Below are 19,723 nucleotides of genomic sequence, written 5' to 3' on the forward strand. Positions count from 1 at the left end.
TTCACTCTGGCTTTTGATCATCTATGAGTGCTGTGTTAATGATGTGATAGGATTTTAGTAGTATTTACTAGTGGCAAGGTCCGGAATTTAAATGTCTTGAATATTGTTTTATTTTATTTTTTGTACAGCACTGTGGTCAACTTTTGTTGTATTAATATGTGCTTTATAAATAAATTGAACATTGAACATTGAACATCACTGGAGTCACCCTGACGCTCTTTTTTTTTTTTTTGCCACATTTTATCTTAAATGAGTAAAAGCTGCAGTTAGTGAATCTGGATTTTTTTCCCTGCTATTCTTACCAAAAAAGGACTGGTAAGAAACCCAGGTGTAAGGGTTTAAACAGTGTGCATGTCTCAAATTTTTAGTAGACTTTTCTATCTATAATCATTACTTGTTTGGAAATTCTTCCACATAGAACAGTATATGCCATCATAGTAAAAAATAAGACGCTTCTTTTCCTTTTATTGCAGTGGATGGCAATCCTCTTGTAAACATATACATTATGTCCTCTTTTCTGCTCTATGCTTGTCAAAAGCTCCCCACTCATGTGTTGTTTAATTCATCACATGAGCAGATGAGGTATTTATAGTAGATTAAGAATAGATGAAGTAGTATGAAGGAAAGGTACGTCTAGGTCCTGCGGCCCATATGCTGGGCTCCATGTCCTCAGGACAGGCCTCAAAAAGCTATTGACATTTACTGATGACATTTACACACATGGATTCATTTTGGTGCGTCCACTGCATGAATAATGGTGTGTGTGTGTGTGTGTGTGTGTGTGTGTGTGTGCGTGCTCGTGTGCTGGTGCATCTGTCCATCTGTTAGTTAAGCTCCTGTCTGTTCACAGGAGGTAAAAAGGACCCACTTACTAGTCAGAAAATGTGCCATTACGTCTATAAAATCTGCTGGATTTTTCTCACATTCACCCTGAGTAGAACCTTTCTTGCTCATATTCATGACAGTGGGAGGTGTTGACACTAAACTGTTCGATGGCAAGAGGGGTCGCATTTGAGTGCTGAAATTCATTGGTATTTCTCTCCAATTCTGTGTGATGGTGATGGTGCCATTTTGCCATAGGTGTAGTGTTTGAGTTGCATTGAGTCCCCCGTCTGTTGTTGCTGTCAACCTATCAAAGCCATGCTAAACATAGCCTGAGTGTCATAGGCAGACCATTTCTGAAAGGTCTCAGTTGGTTGTTTTCTTTAGGAAGTTTAAATTCTTGGCACAAACAACACAGTTTGGATTTCCTAATTTGTTCATTTGTTAAAAAAACACAATAGCTATACATTATATAGGATGAGCTCAAAAATGAACATACTACAGTCTGCCATGTGTCTCCTCTGATACATCTAGTCACCAACTGCCTCTATTCACCTGCCCTAGGGGCGCTACACCCAGAATGCCCCCCCCCCCTTTTGCAGCTCGACCAACCAGTAAGAGTTGCTAGTTTACATGGCACAAGTTTTCAATACCTTTTTTCTTTTCTACACATTTATGTTGCAGTAGTGATATCAGTCCGGATCATAGACTGTATATAAAGATGGATGACGCATCTCCACTTCCTCTCACGGACTACAAAAGTGACTCCAAAATATCCTGGATACAGGCGCTTCCATCTTTTTAATTTTGGAGCCAAAGTCTGCGGAGAAGTGATCGGGCAGTGGAGCCGCAGTATCGAACTCCCGCCCATACACCCGCCCGACCATTCGCGGGTCAATCACAGCTGTCAATCATGACTTTTCACCCCGTTTTTATAGCTTTAAATAACTAATAAAAACTAAACTTTTCAGAAAAATGAACATTTGAACAAACCTCAGTGTGATAAGAACTACCTAAAATGACAGCAACGATCTTAGGGAAAAATTAATTTGACGTGTACTTTGAATTTTGGCCAATGTCCCATTCGCTAACATGGAGGGGGCGGGGGTTATGACCTATACTGCAGCCAGCCACCAGGGGGTGATCGAGATGTTTTAGCTTCACTCATACAATCAGTCAAATTTCAATCAAATTTTATTAAAAGTGCAAAATCATGCATGGATTACAGTTTCAGCATCATGAAATGATAAGATGTGTCGAATATTTGCAATATTACTGAGATGTAAAAATGCTGTCTTGGTAAGAGCCTTGATGTGTAGTCCATACTGAGAAATAAAATCATTAATGTAGAAACTCTTACTAGAGAGTGATATATATATATATGGTTTAATAGCGCACATTTTAAATCACCAGAAGAGGACTTAAGAGAATGTAATGTGTCCGGTTTAGACATTGTCTGTTGGCGAGGAACAGCATATAACATATCATGTTAAAGTCAAGTGCTTTGTGAGGGACGGTTGATGGGATGAGATGAGAGTCAGAAGATTGTATTTGATTGCACAGCAAGCTCAACATTCATAGACAGCAGAGTGGACCCTCTGTAGTTTGGGTGAAGGTGGTTATGTTTAAAAAGGTCAGCTTTGTTAAGAAAACAAGAAAAGTTGTCCACATAAATGATGTTGATAGTGTTACAGTAGGCTTTCAGCCAGATATGGAGCTAACGTACACAGCTGGACTTCACTTTACCAAAGCAGGGAGGGGAGAAGGGGCTTCAAATAATATATTGTTTGCCTGTTGCTTTTAGTGTTTGCAGGAGGAGGCTAAAGTCTCTTTTTAGTGTCTCAGACTGTTGAAATTTTATGCCATTAAGACCAATGTGTCTTACGATGCGTGTACAGTCTATGCATAAACCCCTGGTCCTGATCTAGACATTCTAATCCTCAAAGAACCACTGTCTGAGCAGCTTATCATTATTTACCAGCCATGTCATCTTTTTTGCAGTTTGGTCTCTGCAGCACTATGCTATATGCACACTGTAACCTCCGACATCAAAGGGCAGGACAAACTCTAACGTGCACTGACACAGAATAAACGATCTGAAGCCATACAAATGGCATCCCTACAGTGTTAAAATTTAGTAGTATTCCCTTTTAGACCCTAGTGCTGTTACATAATCCTAGGGCAGTGTCAGCGTGCATCTATTGTGAGCATGCAGCTCTGTCTGTCAAGCCATATGATGTCACTGTAGGAAAAGCATAAGTTTTTACTCACTCACACTTGTCCGCTATGAGGCAGAAGTGCTTGTCGCAGTCCATCAGTTGACCTGACTGCTATGACAGGTGGTTAAGGAGCTTCTCATGTACATTAGAGGCTAATAACACACTAACATCCAGTTTGAGTTGTGGAGTGGCAAATGAACTATGCATACCAGCTACAGCAAGGCTAATGAATAATGGAGCATGGTTTTAAAGAGGCTAGAGGGTGGAATGTGAATGTGCTAGAAATGTGTGCCTATATACTGTACGTATGATTAATTGAAGAGGTTTGTAGTATGAGGGACTTTGAAAGCAGGGAGACACTCGTGACGTAGCTTTGTACTCTGTATCTACTTTAGATCTACTACTTTAGACAATTATGCTAATATATGTACAAACCCAAAAAATGGAACATAAACATGCATTGTTTGATTTTTTATATATATATATATATTAGTGCTGCTCATAAGTATTCATACCCATACTAAAGTTGACTAAAAAGAGGAATAAAAAAATCATATTTTGGAAATTGATCTTAATTCCTTAATTAAAAAAATTTGGAAAAATGGTTAGCCTAATAGCTAACTGAGATAAGATCCATATCAATGCAAATCAAACCAGCTATTAGGCTAACTGAAATAAAACCATGCCAATCGTGAGATATGGTGAAGGGTATGTGATGATGTGGGGCTATTTTAATTCCAAAGGCCAAGGGAACTTTATCAGGATGCATAGTATCCTGGATCCATGAAATAACTGGGATTTAAAAATAAAAATCTGCCTTCCTCTATGGGAATTTAACACAGGGGTATGTATAATTATGGCCCCTGTATTTTAAGGAAGAACATTTATTTATTTACAATACATTATTCATTCACAAAAAAATTTGTGTCCTTTTTAAAAGGTCGGATTTTTCCTAATTTTTTTAATTAAGGCATTAAGATCAATTTCCAAAAGATGATTTTTTTATTCCTCTTTTTAGTCAACTTTAGCATGGGTATGAATACTTATGAGCAGCACTGTATATATATTATATATATTTGAAGTCACATTTTCTTTTAGTTTTGCTTTGGTCTTTGGCACTGGTGGAATGTAAAAGTACATTTAAGTCTTAAGTCTTTTCATGCCACTTTCTACTTCTACTCCACTACATTTCAGAGGGAAATATTGTACTTTTTACTCCACTACATTACTCTGACAGCGTTAGTTACTATTTACTTTACAAATTAAGATTTTTTTACACAGAACACATATAGTTTATATAATACAATGTTTTATTATAAATTAAACTACCCAATAATATATACTGTAGGCCTACATGTACAGCTGAAACTATTAGCCGATTAAACACATACAGTAGTTGACTGACAGAACTGTTTTGGTCGTTTCCAGTTCCTAAAATGTGAGGATTTTTCTGCATTGAGTGCTTTTACTTTTAATACTTTAAGTACATTTTCCTGATGAAACTTACATACTTTTACTCAAGTAACATTTTCAATGTAGGACTTTTACTTGTAACAGAGTATTTTTACAGTGTGGTACTAGTACTCTTACTTAAGTAAAGGATCTGAATACTTCTTCAACCACTGGCGCTGGGCAGGTAGCATACAGTAAGTTTATCAGAGCTTTTTGACTGCTGCAGCTGAAAACAAGGGCGATGATGAGAAGGTTGAGACTGATCCAAAACAGTAAAGTTGTGGGCAGACCAAAATGATTTGCTGAACCATGCTAAAATGCACCGTATCACAATTACCTGATTCTGTATCACAAGACTACACAGTTGGGTGGTAATTATTTGTGTTTTTTTGTCACCGTTAACTAGTCATTTGACTGATGGTTCATATGAAAGCAATGATTGGGGCAGCTTTAAGCCTTGAAATGGTTGGTCAAATTATGCATGTGGCCCCAGCAAGACTGCATAGACCAGACTGAGGGCTGGGCATGGGGCCAGACAGTAAGCCCACCTCACCAGAGTGTTTTCTCAGAGACTCTGGTACACCTCCTGGCCTCCTATAGTGATTCAGTTATCAGAAAACGGGTTAAGTGCATAAATGCCCTTTTTCACTTGAACGCTTTCTCTCCGGTCCAACAGCGTCCTCTCCACACCAGCTAACCTCGCCTCATCTCTTGCACAACAAATAAGCTAACACACACACACACACACACACACACACACACACACACACACACACACACACACACACACACACACACACACACACACACACCAAGTATATTGTAGCTTGAACAATCTGAAGTAGGTGATAGGTGTTCAATCCTGATGTTTTTAATGTGCCGTTAATAATCAGAAGCTATCAATTAATTTTTGTGATCACTGGAATATCTGAGGTCTTGGTAATTTGTGCTCAGCAGCTGTGTATTCATGTCGGTCTAAATGAAAGCAGCGAGTGAGCAAGTATGAGCACAGGATGCTTGGGATTGTATAATCTCCTAGCTAAAAAGCCTAATGTGAGAGAAGGAAAAATGAACGTATAAAGAAATAGCTTTCACGCTATATTAAAGGATTTGGTCAAGCCCTGTTGGATCTTTGTAAAAGCACCTTTTCAGGACATAAAGAATGAAAGTTAAAACTCAATGTGGGTGTTATTTTGGTGGCTGCGTCAGACAAAACTCCCAATAGCCCCTGTGAGCATAAACGAGATGAGAAACCGATAGCTTGCATCCATTTAGTAATCCATCTATCTGAATCAAGCTTAAAGCATCATAAAAGCATTATTATCCCCTCTTTTCTATTCTGTATTATGCCAAAGTTGTATTTGCCTTGCAGGTCCCACAGCGTATAAAATGTAAATCTATAAACCCCCTTGAATATCTTCTGGGGTATTCCACAGTTGCACGATTGGGATGTATTCTATCTATTGTTATTCTGTATGGTAGCTCATGTTGTCCTTATAGGAGAAATATGTTATTTCAGAAGGAGGAATCATAAGCAGTGCTGATAAAACAGTCACAGTTTCAGCTCACAAACAAAATTGGAAAAACTTAACTCTGTATCAGCATAAGCATTTTTTTTTCTCTCAATGTACTGGAAAGAAAGTCCAAGTAATTTAATGCTGTGATGATGAATGAATCATGATGAATAATAAACAACAAGCTCATTCTGAATTATGGGCCCACCACCCACAATGTCAGGTGTATGGGTTTGCTTGTTTTCCAATTGTGCAGCAGGTGAAGCTGATAACGTGGTTAGGGTTGCCTCCACTGTATGTAACTGCATGTCACAGTGAGAAAGGGTCTGACCTATCTGCTGAACAGCAGTTTGGAGCCTTCCTGGAGTCTCTGGGTGGGGTCTTGGAGAGGGTGCCACCTGGAGACTCCATAGTTCTGCTTGGGGGACTTCAGTGTCCACATGGTTAATAGGTAGAAACCTGGAGTGCAGTCATAAGGATAAATAGCCTGCCTGATATGAACCCAAGTGGTGTTCTGTCATCGGACAGCTATGCTAGACATTAGGTGTCCATGAATAACACCTTCATATGCTTGAACTGTGAAGACCAACTAAACATTACCTGATGCGAAGTTTACCCCTATTCATTTTTTTTCATAAGCATTGGAAATTCCTTGTCTGCGATAGTACACATCTTTGTTATCACTGGCATCTATCTTTCACTGAAGTGAGGTTGAGCTTCAATGTTGTTTGAAGGCAAAATGGAGATATACATCTTATTTGTCTGTTTTTACCTTTTTTAGTGAGTAGCACCTTTATGCTTTACCGCTGCAGAGTGTTTATTCCTCACCTCTATTCTGCTCATGGTTTATTCACACACTCTTCTCCATCTTCTTTGATGTTATTATTTGTTAAATTAAATATAGAAAAATTGTCTTGCTTGTCCACAGCATCTATATTTCATGCAATGGCCTGGTTAGAGTTTAGCCAGTGGAACTGTGCTGATTTCAGGTGTACCCACAGAGTAAACTGAGATGCCCTTCGCTCTGGTTAGATGGTTCTGAATTTAATTCTAAACTATTGAGTTGTATTGCTTGTATTCTCCTTAACAGCAGGAGACCTAGACCAGCCCACCACAATCGGACGGACACCAGTCGTCCTTGCAGTCCCCTTCAACATATGAACATACGAGCAGGGTTCAAAATTAGCACCATCTACTAGCCAAATGCTAGTAAAACATGTAAGTGACTGGTAGATTTGCTTGACTCACCAGCCCAAAAAAAAGTAACATTTTAACATTCACTAACCATGTAGCTGGTGGACAAAAAGTTAATGTTGAACCCTGCATACCTGCCCCTAATACTCTCACTTAGCTAAGTGGTAGGCTAAGTAAGAGAGTATGATAATGTACTCGCTGAGTCAAAAAGGCTGCCTGGCTCTTGATGGCAAGATGGCTAAAGTTTAGGTTAGTTAAGGTTGAGGGTGGAGCATGGCTGTCATCAAGATCGTTTTTTCACTCGAAATGGTACGTTGTATGCATATGAGTCACGTACCATCTGGTTAGCCTAACGCATGATCTAAAACTCTTTATATACAGATTTTTCCAGACGTCAATGGGAGAAATGAATAGGAAATTTACTTCCGGAACCCAAGGTCTCTCAGAGGAGGGGTGGACTATTGAGCTCTATGGTTGGATGGAAGTGGGCCATAGTAGGATGTTATTGGCCAGTGTTCAAATGAGAGACAAACCATTGGGCCAATCATGTGATCTCTCTCCTCTCTGTGGGCCGGTCAGTCAAAGACCAAGGATGTGAATGGCCAGTGTTCACATGAAAGACGCACAAGTGGGCCAATCATGACACCTTTCTTCTCTCTATGGGCCAATCCCAAAAAAAAAAAAAAAAAAGTTTTCGACTGGAGTGCAGCCCATTCAACCCACGCAAATAGACCGGCCCACCGGGAAATCTCCCGGTACTCCCGATGGCCAATCCATGCCTGCTTAACAGTCATCACAGTTTATTTTCATCAAATCACAATAGTCTTGGTTTCTAGAAAACATAATTTTTCTCTGTCTGTCTTTGTCAGTCTTCGTGTCTTGTACCATGTGTGTGCAGCTGATAAACTTCCTGTCTGTCAGTCAACCAGCAGGATAGTGAATGGGGAATCGGGACACTCCTGTAAACAACTGTGCTTTCACCACCCATTGTAGCACAGTTCTGTCTCTCTGTCTCAACTAAACACACACCCATTAAACCACATACACAGACAGACCATATAATAATAATAATAATAATAATAATAATAATAATAATAATAATAATAATAATAATAATAATAATAATAATCCTACATCAGCCAGGCAATAAAGCCAAGTAGTTTACTCTCAAAGTCAGATGAAGGAATCCGCCCACTCACATCTCAGCATTTCACAACAACAACATGCTTTATATCTCAGCTCCTTCTCTGTCATCTAGCTGATAGAGCCGAGCCGAGTTCAGGTACAAGTTTGAGGAATGAATTGTTATGCAGGTAATTACTCTTTTACTTTGACTTTGTTCTATAGCATTTTGACACCCCACCCACAGCAGCCTCTGGGCAAATAGATAGTATAGCTGTCTAATATATCTATTCAGGAATATTTTGAGGCATTGTTCAGATATTGTGTTCTATTCCTTTTGTCTTGCCAGTCCACCAGTCTCATTGTACAAAGTACATGATAATGCGCTATGCTAATAGGCTTTCCTTTCCTAATTATTTTGGATGAATACTGGTTGTTTTCAGCAGCAGAGAGGGGACTTAACAAGAGACAGTTAACGGGTAATATTTTGACACAAGGAAGGAGGCGATGCATCTCTTTGCATGAACTGCAATTGCACAAGTTAAGCAGGCTTGCAGTAAATATATTGGAGGAATAGTTTTTTTTGTTCTGGGGCATTTTACTATTTTTCTTACTCATATAGTTAGACTAATCAAACAATGCTTTGTTACATCTCTGTATATAGTGTCAGCTTACCTTAGCTCACTTTATGGATATCTGTGGGATCAAAGAGGAGAACTTTTGTCTCAACTGGGAAAAAAATTCTTGGCATAATACATTTTTACAAAACTGTAATTATCCCTTTAAACCATTTTGAACATTTACTACTAAAACAATTTTTCAAATATTTGCTAATGTTTTTTGCATTTTTTGCTGCCCAGTGACACTGGGTTAACCCTCATGAGGCACTCTTATGCTTTCTACCAGTAGACCACAGACCCTAATGCAGCATTATTGGTCCACACTGTCTGCAGTATCATCAGCCATGATGAGGTTTTACACGCTTCTACACTGACCCTCCCTGCTCCTTTTGGGGGTGAGGCAGGATTCTACATCTTTAATGCCTCATAGGCTCATGGCGCAGACGCCCTTAACTGTTCTCTGTTCAGCAATTTTTGCGCGGGCTGGTGTAGAATGGCAGGGGTTGTGGCTGCGATGACATCAAAGTGCAGATGGCAAAATGAGTCAATAAGTGAAGTTTAAATTTGTGAGCAAGCATGTGTCTGCGGCTGATTGCTTGACAGATTGGTGAACATTTTAGTTCGAGGAGGCACAAGCTTGTCTGCCCTTTGTGTGTTTGTGTCTATGCGTTTTAAAATGTAGGTTGTGATGAGAGCGAGATAAGTCTCCATTATTAATGCTGTCATTCCTCAGCATTGTTTACGATTTTTATTGGTTAAAACTTGTTGTTTTTTGAGGGCTTTCAGAAGTAATAACCCTCTAATACAATGTGGCGGCAGCCTCTGACCTGCAATTCTTCATATTGTATGTTTGCAATTAATATGCTTTGTTATCCCTTCTCTCTGCCAATTGCCACCCTGTGCAGGAAACACTTAGCTGTAGATGCACAAGGCTATATTTAGACACCAGTGAAGCTCATAACAGTTTCATCACTTTTTTCTTATCTTTCCTACAAAGCAGTGGGCTGTGATGTGCTGAAGCCCTGTGTAAAGACTGGGCTCTTCCCAAATTTCCATATAATGCTTTTCTGTTTGCAGTGCCATAACTTCTGAGAATCTTTCTTTGAGAATCTTTTTAAGGCTTCCATCATTGAGAATCAGAAGGCTGAATGTCATTTTTTATGCATTATGAGGAAAGCGTAATTAGGTATTTTCCAGTAGTGGAAAGTAACAAAGTTCATTTACTCAAGTACCATACAATTCAGAGGTACTTTACTTTCCATTTTTGCTGCTTACACTTCATTTCAGAAGGAAATAGTAAAAAATAGTTTAAAAAAATACTAATAAAGTAAAAACAATACCAGCGTTTCTGTCACGGCTGGTAATTAAGTACCTAACATCATCATCATCATCATCATAATAATAATAATAATAATAATAATAATAATAATAATAATAATAATAATAATAATAATAATAACTGGAAGAGTTTCCAGCAGGTTGACACTAAATCTTTCTCTGAAAGATTTGGCTTTCAGGTTCAATGTCTCTTCGCCTTCCTAGAATTTGGCAAAAGTGAATTGGCATACTTCATGACAGATTGAGGTTTTTAATTGAGTGGCCAGAGCAAGATGTACTTCAAGCTACAGTGCCAATGGCATTCAGGCAAGCATTTGGTGGATGTAGAGTTGCTGTGATCGTACAAGGTTTTGAAGTATTTGTTGAAAGACCTTTTTTTAATTTGCTTGCTAGATCACAAACGTGGTCAAACTATACAGTAAGCCTCACCACACTGTGAAGTTTCTGATTGGTGTTACTCCCCATGTCTCTTATAGATCTCCTACCTGGCGAGGGAGCGTTAGTGATAAGCAGATTACTTAATGCCATGCATCATAACATAGACCCAACTATTCGAAGAGAGTGACCTCATAAAAAAACTGTTACCTGGAGATATTGATCTAGCAGACCTCGAGTTTAATGTTGGAGTTAATGTAGGATTCTACTGTGCTATAATTATGAAGTAAACAGTTTGACTTTTTGGGAAACACTCTTATTAGCTTTCCTGCTGAGCGTTAGATGAAGAGATCCATTACACCCTTTTGTATGTGTGTTTACTAGGGAGCTTGAGCCAACAGGCAAGTAGCTTAGCATATATATATTTATATATTTTATTCATCCATGTGACTTTGAAGTGTGTAGTCTTTCTAATTACGTATTTTCACAGTCTTATACTTCAACAGTTTAACAATAAACTGAGACTTTCTTCGATTGAAAACGTATCTTTTAAATTGACGAACATCATATATTTGTAATCCATGGCTCAATTCAAACGGGATAAAAAAATAATTTGCCTCTCCCCATTCACTCCTGTTCATATTTTTTTGGACCGGAAGTAGAAGAGCGTGACTTCGGCTCTCTATATGTGCTCCTGCTGTGTTCCCCAAGTGGTAGGCCAGGTCTCAGCTGCTACAATGAGTTTTTTTATTTATTTATTTTTTAGCATACACACATGAGAGTGGTATCTTCTCATCTAATTCTCCACAAACCAAACCGAACTGTTCCTTTTTTAAGTATTTGATTTACTCGCACCTTTCAAGACCATGTTGTAAACATTTATGCAGGCTTTAATCATTCTGCTAGTCTTGTAACGTCGCTCTGAGGCTCCTATTCTTAGTGACAATCCAGTGATGCAGTAAGTGAGGTTGATAGCAGGCAGGACAGTTTGTGGTGGTGTTATTGATTCCTGCTTCCCATTCGGCTCTGGGATACTCTTCCCTCTGAAAGTCCAGCTGGGCGTCACAGACCATGCTGCCAATTAGCTGTCAGAGTGTCAGCACACGTTGACAGGTAGTGTTTTAACTGTCGTATTTGTTGACCTTTGTGTATTTTCGTCCGTCTTCTCTACTGTGTGTGGTATGAGCGATATGGCCTAAAATCCATATTGCGATATACATTGCAGCCTCCTGCGATAACGATATATATTGCGATATATAAATTATAATAGAACCATTTCAGACCAGGTTACATAGACCCTAAGAAAAACCTTTTTTTTTTAAAGAGAAAGAAACATAGTATGTAGTTTTGAGAACATTTATTGTTCAAAACTGTAATTATACAACATAATGTTGCAGATGAATAAAATTCAAGTACACTAGTTGCAGAGACTTTGACAAAGAAAAGCTTAAAGTATTGGGTTTCTTCTCTTTAGTGCAAACCATTCTAAAAGGCATTACACTTAGTAAGTTTCAGTCCTTGGTTCTTAAATGCCACCCAAGATGCAGAGAACAGGAAAAACTGGTGTCTGTTTAGTTAAGGAACAGACACTGTACTGGAAATTCTTTCAGTATTAGGCAAAGATGCACAGATACTTTAAATAAAAACATATTTCAAACAAAGTTTCTTACCTGCAGCGTAATGTAACGCATTTGAGAGTCGGGACTTTTCCCGGTGGGCCGGTCTGATAATAGTTATACATTGCAAGTTGTTAGCAACACCATGCGGCGGCCTGGCGCCGCTGCCTGCTGGTCAAACTGTGCAGCCTCTGCTCAACCCGTATACGGCAGGGGCCGTAAACCTCCCGGTACATTTTTTGGTCCCACTCCGCCGCTGCACACACGCGCACACGCACTCACGGCTGTATGTTCAGCGGGGAAGTACAACGTCTGCAAACACCGGCTGCCAAGATTCCAATCGTCCGTTATATAGCGAATGGTCAAGCTGGTGAAAGGCTCCGTGGTACGGCTCGACCACAGCTCCGTTGTAGCGGCTTAAATCCAAACCAAGTCCAAATAATGGATGTTGCACCGGTCTTTTTCACCAGCTCCTTGTTTCGCTTTTAGTCATGTTTACTCAAGATGACGATGACGCGTTGCAGCTCGTGGCTCTAAACTTCGCGGGTAGATTGCGTCATCAACATGATTTATCGCGATAGTGCAATATAATTAAAATCTCTATCATAGGCCAATTTTGTATCGTTTATATTGCATATCGTCTATATCGCCCATCCCTAGTGTGTGGCTGTTGAATCGGCCTCTTACATTTTTCTGACCCACTCAGCCTCAGCCTCACCTATTGATATATGCGAAAAATGGTTGCCATGGAACATTTTTCACTAAGGCACTGTGCTTATTTGATAGAAAAAACAGGAAATTCCACATACAGGTATTTTGTGCTTTTGAGTGCATGTGAAGATTTTAACCTGTGTTTTCGAAATGTATGTCCTCCTAATTCTGTTAATTTTTAAATATCCTTTTTAGCTACTGCTTCGTAACACTTTTGTTTCCTTGATATTCAGCTTTGTCCTTTTTCCTTTCTGAGATTGAAAATCGTGCTCTGACCTGACTAATAATAATAACTAATAATGGTCGGTTTGAATGTGTGGGCCTGTCCTCTTTCATCAGCTGAAATTGCAGCTTGGGTGTGAGACCAAGGCAAAGGGAGTGTTTAAAACTGACGAGGTTAGATGGCAGAAGCTGTGTACATCCACAGCATGGACAGTCCCTCTCTGCACTCACATCACATGTTCTAACTAAATCGTGTTAGTGTGTGTCAAGTAGCTTGTTCATCAGATAACTCAGGTTTATTGACTTGGTTTCAGCTCATTACATCCAGCTAAGTCGGCAAGGACATCTTGGCCTTTAAACAGAAGTCACAGCCTTTAACCGTCTGAACCCGGCCCGGCCCGTCGGGTCCCGTTGGGCTCGGGTCGGGTATCCATCCTCTACTGCAAGGATGATGCCAAAATAAGCCTAATCTTCACAAACCCATTCTTCCATAGTCTGCTACTTCAACAGGACAGATTTAGACTGCTACGGAGAATTGCTTCTTAACTTGCGCTTGTTGCCCTGTGTGCGCTGATGCGCTCATATGTTGACATTTCTGAATGCCTTCCTACAGTTGCTTAATAAAAGTGGGCTTTCCACACAAACAAACATACTGTACATTTGTCATTAGTATGAGAATTTTTTTTTATTTTAACTGTCGGGCTCAGGTCGGGCTCGGACATAAATATCTAAATGCCTGTCGGACGCGGGCCAGGCTCAGCTCCTGCTACCTTGCAGGAGGTCCATGAGACAGTACCCTCAACTTAAACATGGGCAGGCTCCTCTGTGGACATCTCAAAGAGCAGAGTGAGGAACAGTTTTATTTTGACCACTGCATTGACTAAAATATAATTGTGGTAATTTTGCTATCTGTTCAAGGTTCTAGGGGCATCACAATTTCGATTTTAAATTGAAAATTGAATCAGGAGCAGGATCGGGATCCCCCAGTATTTTTTTTCTCTTCCCACACCTGCCTAATTGCGCACGTCCGAAAAACAAACAAACAGACACAGCGTAGCTTACCAGCTGTTAGCATACAGCTAAAGACACATGGTAACGCTAGCTTACTGCTAGCCTGCAGCTAGACTATTACAGACACCTTGGCAACTGCCAGAGTTGGAGATGACGGAGAAACAACAGAAAATCCTCCTAATAAACTAAGCTAATGGTGCATTCAATTGTGCCACTAAAAAAAAAAAAAACTAAGATAAACTGTTGTTGCAAAGTACCCTTCTGCCATCTAGTGGCTCTTATTGTGGCATTGCCATTCCTGTTGACATTTTTTTTAAATTGAATCGTGGCTTTAAAATCGAAAGTCACATTGAATCAAATGGATTTGGAGAAACAGGACACCCCTACAAGGTTAATTTATTGTTGTTCTACAAAACAGGCTTCCACGATGAAATGCAAGTTGTAGTCCCTTTATGCTACACAAGACAAAACCCCAAAAAATGTTATGGTGGAGGATGAGTTGAGAAGTCTTAAAGCCTGCGGAAAGAAGCTGCTCTGTAGTCTGGTGGTACAACAGCGGAGCAGGATAGTTTTTTAGATGGTATGAACCATCTACACAACTTTCTAAACCGAGTATGTAGTGTGAAACTAATCGCATGATGTTCAATAGAGGTTGTTTATAGTGGAAATGGGTTACAAAATCACAATAACTGCTACCAGTAGGCTTTATTTATTTTTTAGTTCGTCATGTTGGTGGTAAAACTTAGTTGCATTTCAGGCTGGGCTCTACTTTAAAAAATGAGCCTGAGCCTGGGTCAGGTCTGGATCTGGTCTCTCTGGGCTTTATGTTTTTGGCCTAATACAACTTTACTCTCTGTGTCTGTGGCATCAGATAATTATTGAGAGTTTTACAAAATGAGCGAGACAAAATAAAAAAGGGGCAGTGTTCATCAGTGTCATCAGATACTATCTGTTTGCTGTGTGTCATCCCTGGTTCAGCAATCGTGCCTACTTTACAAAAAGTTGTAGATGCTCCAGCAGTGTCATCCCAGAATAATCAAGCAAGCCCATGTGGCTGTGTTGGTGAGAAGAGGATGCAATCTGCCTCGCTGTATTTTAAATTCTCTCCAAGTCTGCTCCACAGCCGTGATTCTCACTTCAATCAAAGGTCTCTGTATTTGCCAACAATTGATGGGCAGACCTTGATCTCCAGCTCACATGTAGACCTGACCTCCAGGTCAGAAGTGTATTGTCCTATGGACCACATAAATCCAGTCCCCTCTGTCAGTCATTTATTCTGCCTCTCTGGCTGTCCTGAAGTGAAAAGGCCACACTGCCTTGCCACTGTGTGTGAGCAAATATTAGGGTAAATAGATACCAGATTATTGAGAAAGACCCCTCTGGGTGGAACATAAGGAAGCTAATCCACAATCCCTCCAGCTGTGGTGACAGGGGAGTAGAGCAAAGGTCTTAAAACAGATCAGCTGTTGACATTTCCTGAAATGTGTGTTACAAGTATTACTTTTCTGTTGCTTGATTTGTCGTTATGCTGCAGACATTTTCTCTGTGGGTTTGTTTGTTCTCCAGTGGATGCATACTAAGATGCTGGGCTTATGTAAAGTAGCCCCACTGACACGCACTAGCCTTTGGGCACTTCCGTACCAACAGCAGGGGAAAGGAGGAGTAATATTATGTGGGGATACAGGGCATTTCTGGTAACAGCTGGATGTAAATGCAACTTGTTCAATAATGATACTGTGGTTCTTGTCTCCTTTATTTTGCATTTATACTCAGTCTGTTTAACATTTGCTTTAGTTCCGAAGTGATAACTTTAATCATGCTGTGTAGGAGTATTTGCTGTGTCTAGTGTGGCAAACTTTTACAAGCCCAACAAAAACAAACAATGTAGCATAAAGATAAAAATGGTCTTGCTTTAGGCCAATTGAGAAATACTTTATTTAAAGGTATAACTAAACGATTTTTAGTAATTAAATCACTGATTCCCTCAACACAGAACCTATCAGACCCAGACCTATCTCCACGGTTCTGTGTTAGCACTGGAGTATGGTCCGGCTACACCGCATATCTATTCTGCGATAGGGGGGGGGGGGAAAGCTCTGGCTTGTTTGTATTTCTTTAAACCAATCACAACGGTCCTGGGCGGGCTAAGCCCTGTATGCAACAATGGTGCCCTTGCAAAATAGATAGCATACATAGCAGAAGGGGAGAGACATCCGGCACGTCAGGATTTATTTCGCAGCAATGTACATCTGTTGGGCGAGACTAGACACCGAACAATAACAGCAGCAGTGTCACAGAAGCTCTCCTACTACCAAGGCTAAGCAGTTGTCCAGGTCATTAGTCAATTGCATGGCTAAAACACACACAGACACGAACACCTTACACTCACATTCACACCTACAGACAATTTAGAGTTTCAGTTCACCTAACCTTCTTGTCTTTGTACTTTTTTAGAAAACTTGAGCACTTGAAGAAAACTCATGCAGACACAGGGAGAACATGCACACTCCACAAGTACCCAACCAGCCGGGTCATTTTTCACTTTGGATTTTACCAACTACTCGAGAAACTAGTTGCTGAAACTCATTTCATTTTCTACCACTAGAAAGACTGATGTTAATCACATTTTCCTTATTTCCATGTTTGCCTGCATAGAAAGCCTGTTTGCAGTTGAACTTGCGGGCAAAATTACCCATCAGCAGCCACTACTGTAAATGTGCTAGTGTTGCCATACATTTTTTTGCTTCCTATCATTTAAACACCATTGGTTCTGCAGCTAAAACTCCGCTGGCTCAACATTCCTACAGCACAATTTGTATACCAGTGTTGACAGTTAAAGTTACCATATTGTAAAAAGTGAGATTACCATGTCCTTTCTGATTATAAAGCAGGTCTAGGTGCTATATAAATACTGTGAACGTATCAAAATGCGGAATCCAAGGCGAAATGCACACAGCCCGTATTCAGAAACGGTGCCTTTTAAACAAGCCGCTGGAACTTCCGTATGGTTGTGATGTCACAACTATACTACATATAGGTAAAGTGCAGCTATAGTCATTCCCCGGCTGCAATGATGGTGCAGAGACGCCGAGAACGCAGATGCGGAAGACCGAAACACTGGCCAATCAGAGCCCCTTCTTGCATCGTTCCATGGACTACACACTTACATATGTCACATTCCAATTAGCAGTGGCCTGGAGCTACAGTGGGAACAATCTAAGTGAAACAGATGCCTGGTGAGCCATCCCTCATTAAAATAGATGATCATCAGTGGTTTGTACTGTGGAGCCTGGAGAAATGCTTCATGGGTGCAAATATTGATTCTGTTTACTCTCTCCCTGTGGGATGCATGTTGTAGATCCATGTGGTTGAATATTTGCTCTGATTAATGATCAAAGACTGAAGTCATTTAAATTTTGTATGCTGACAGTGGTCTTAGGACTCAATATATATATATATATATATATATATATATATATATAAAACAGTTAATTTATCTGTGTTCATTTTGAATATTTCTTTAAAATCAATAATATCAATATCTGAGTGAAAAAAATACCAAGTGGTGTGCCAACACTCCATTTATTTTTTTGTTTTATGACTAAAAGGGACTGCAGCTCATTTATGCTTTCTCGCATCTTAATTTTTCTGTGCTACTGTAAGATGACATTGTTTACTTGTTAAATACAGTGAACTGTGTCTTTTTAATTGCAGTAGTAAAAACGATGATTTTTGGATCTGTGAAAACAAAAACAATCTGTGAAAATTGCTTTAAAAAAAATAGAGGAACCCATAAGCATTAATTTCCCAATGTTCCGGACGGTTACACACCTAAATAAATGTTATATATTTCATTCTGTGTATTTATCTTTTATAGTTTGTAACATCTCTACCAAGATCCCACCAATCCAGATCATGTTGTGTGTTATGCAACAATCATTCATCAACATTAGTGTCTGACATTTTTTTGTTCTAAACTTCCCCAACAGCTGTGGCTCTATGAATTCACATGTATTTTATGACATTAATAAAAAGATTCACCATTAGATTTTTCTAAAAGAAAGAAAGGGGGTTGGGGTGTAGCTCCTTGTTATTCACTGAATTTGATTTTTCATCTGACAATGAGCATCCTGCTCATTGGTGGTGGTGTGTTCACTGCCTGTCCCACTGTGGAGCTCTTCTCACATCTCACCTGTTTGTGAAGCTGCTAAAGGCATGCTTGGGAGATGAATGGTGTTGATTAAGAGACTGTATCAACATCATCTTCTGCCTGCTCTCTGCTTGCTGCTCTACATCTCAACCATCTCCTAACAAGAAGGCAGCTGGCTCCTGGGAGAGGCAGGAGGCCAATCTGTTGTGGATGTAGTGAAGCATGTCCATGAGGACATGTGTGGATATGAATGTTGAAAAAAGGGTTTATGCATGTGCGTGCCGTGCATGCATTTGTGTCACTATTAAGTGTGTGTGTGTGTGTAGATATGTGTCATTGTTTAGCTGTGTAGAGCTCATGTTTTCCATGTCACCAAGTGTACAAAACCGGGCACAGAGATGTGTGTGAGCTGCTGGATTAGATTAGGGTAGCAAATTGATTGTAAGCGTGTAGTTGTCTCCATCGGAAAGTGCCACTGATTGCGGAGGCGGGTAAGCGTGCTGTTGCCTAATTTGATCACTCAGCAGCTAATGCAATCTGCGTTTCGGCAGCTATTGCCGATTGGGATTAATGTGCCAATAGGCTGAGCAGGAATGGAGAGGTGGAGGAAAGTTATACTTCTGGAGATTGCACACAGCAATGTGATTAATAGAAGTTACAGAGTGACAGAGGCCCAAGCCATATCCATTCACCCCCCTGTGGCTGACTGGTCCATATGTTCTCAGAAACCACTAGTCAGCTTGACTTCAGTCAGGACGACAATAAAACAGATTGTCTTCATTTGCACTTAGTCTTTTCTGAAATGCAATGCAACATCCTCCTCGGTTCTAACATAAAGATTTTACCATTATTTTAATGGAATAATAGTAAAAAACAGTTACCAAAATGGTAGTCTCGCTTTGCCAGACCCTCTTCCAAAGAGCGATGTGGGAGAGTCTGGCCACTCCACATAGCAATAGGGGATGGGAGGAAAAGATGCTCTGGTTTATTGGCATTTGTTTAAACCAATCACAATCGTCTTCGGCCATGCTAAGCACCAGAGAAAAGCTGCGGTGTCGCTGCAAAATAGGCTCGGAAGGAACTTGTTTTCGTGGAACGTGTACGTTTAAAAGTTGTTTTAGTCATGCAACAGAAAACTCAGATTGGACAGTTAGTCTAGCTAGTTGTCTGGATTTACCCTGCAGAGATCTGAGAAAAGGTTAACCATAGTCCTCATAAATCGGCCGGAGTTTAAAATGCCAATACCAGAGATTGCAAAAGTACTCACTTCCCGTACTCAAGTAGAAGTACAGATACTTGTGTTAAAAAATACTCTGGTAAAAGTAGAAGTACTGATTTAACTTCTTGTACAGGCTTG

At 39.9% G+C, this 19,723-nt stretch overlaps 1 protein-coding gene across 1 annotated transcript in view; it reads left to right on the forward strand.

Moving 5' to 3' along the window:
- The window catches only part of tex264a (testis expressed 264, ER-phagy receptor a), a 75,066-nt gene that overhangs the window by 16,554 nt on the left and 38,789 nt on the right, over nt 1-19,723 (forward strand). The gene's annotated exons all lie outside the window — the stretch shown is intronic.

The sequence above is a fragment of the Perca fluviatilis genome, chromosome 4 (assembly GCF_010015445.1).
Source record: "Perca fluviatilis chromosome 4, GENO_Pfluv_1.0, whole genome shotgun sequence".
NCBI lineage: Eukaryota > Metazoa > Chordata > Actinopteri > Perciformes > Percidae > Perca > Perca fluviatilis.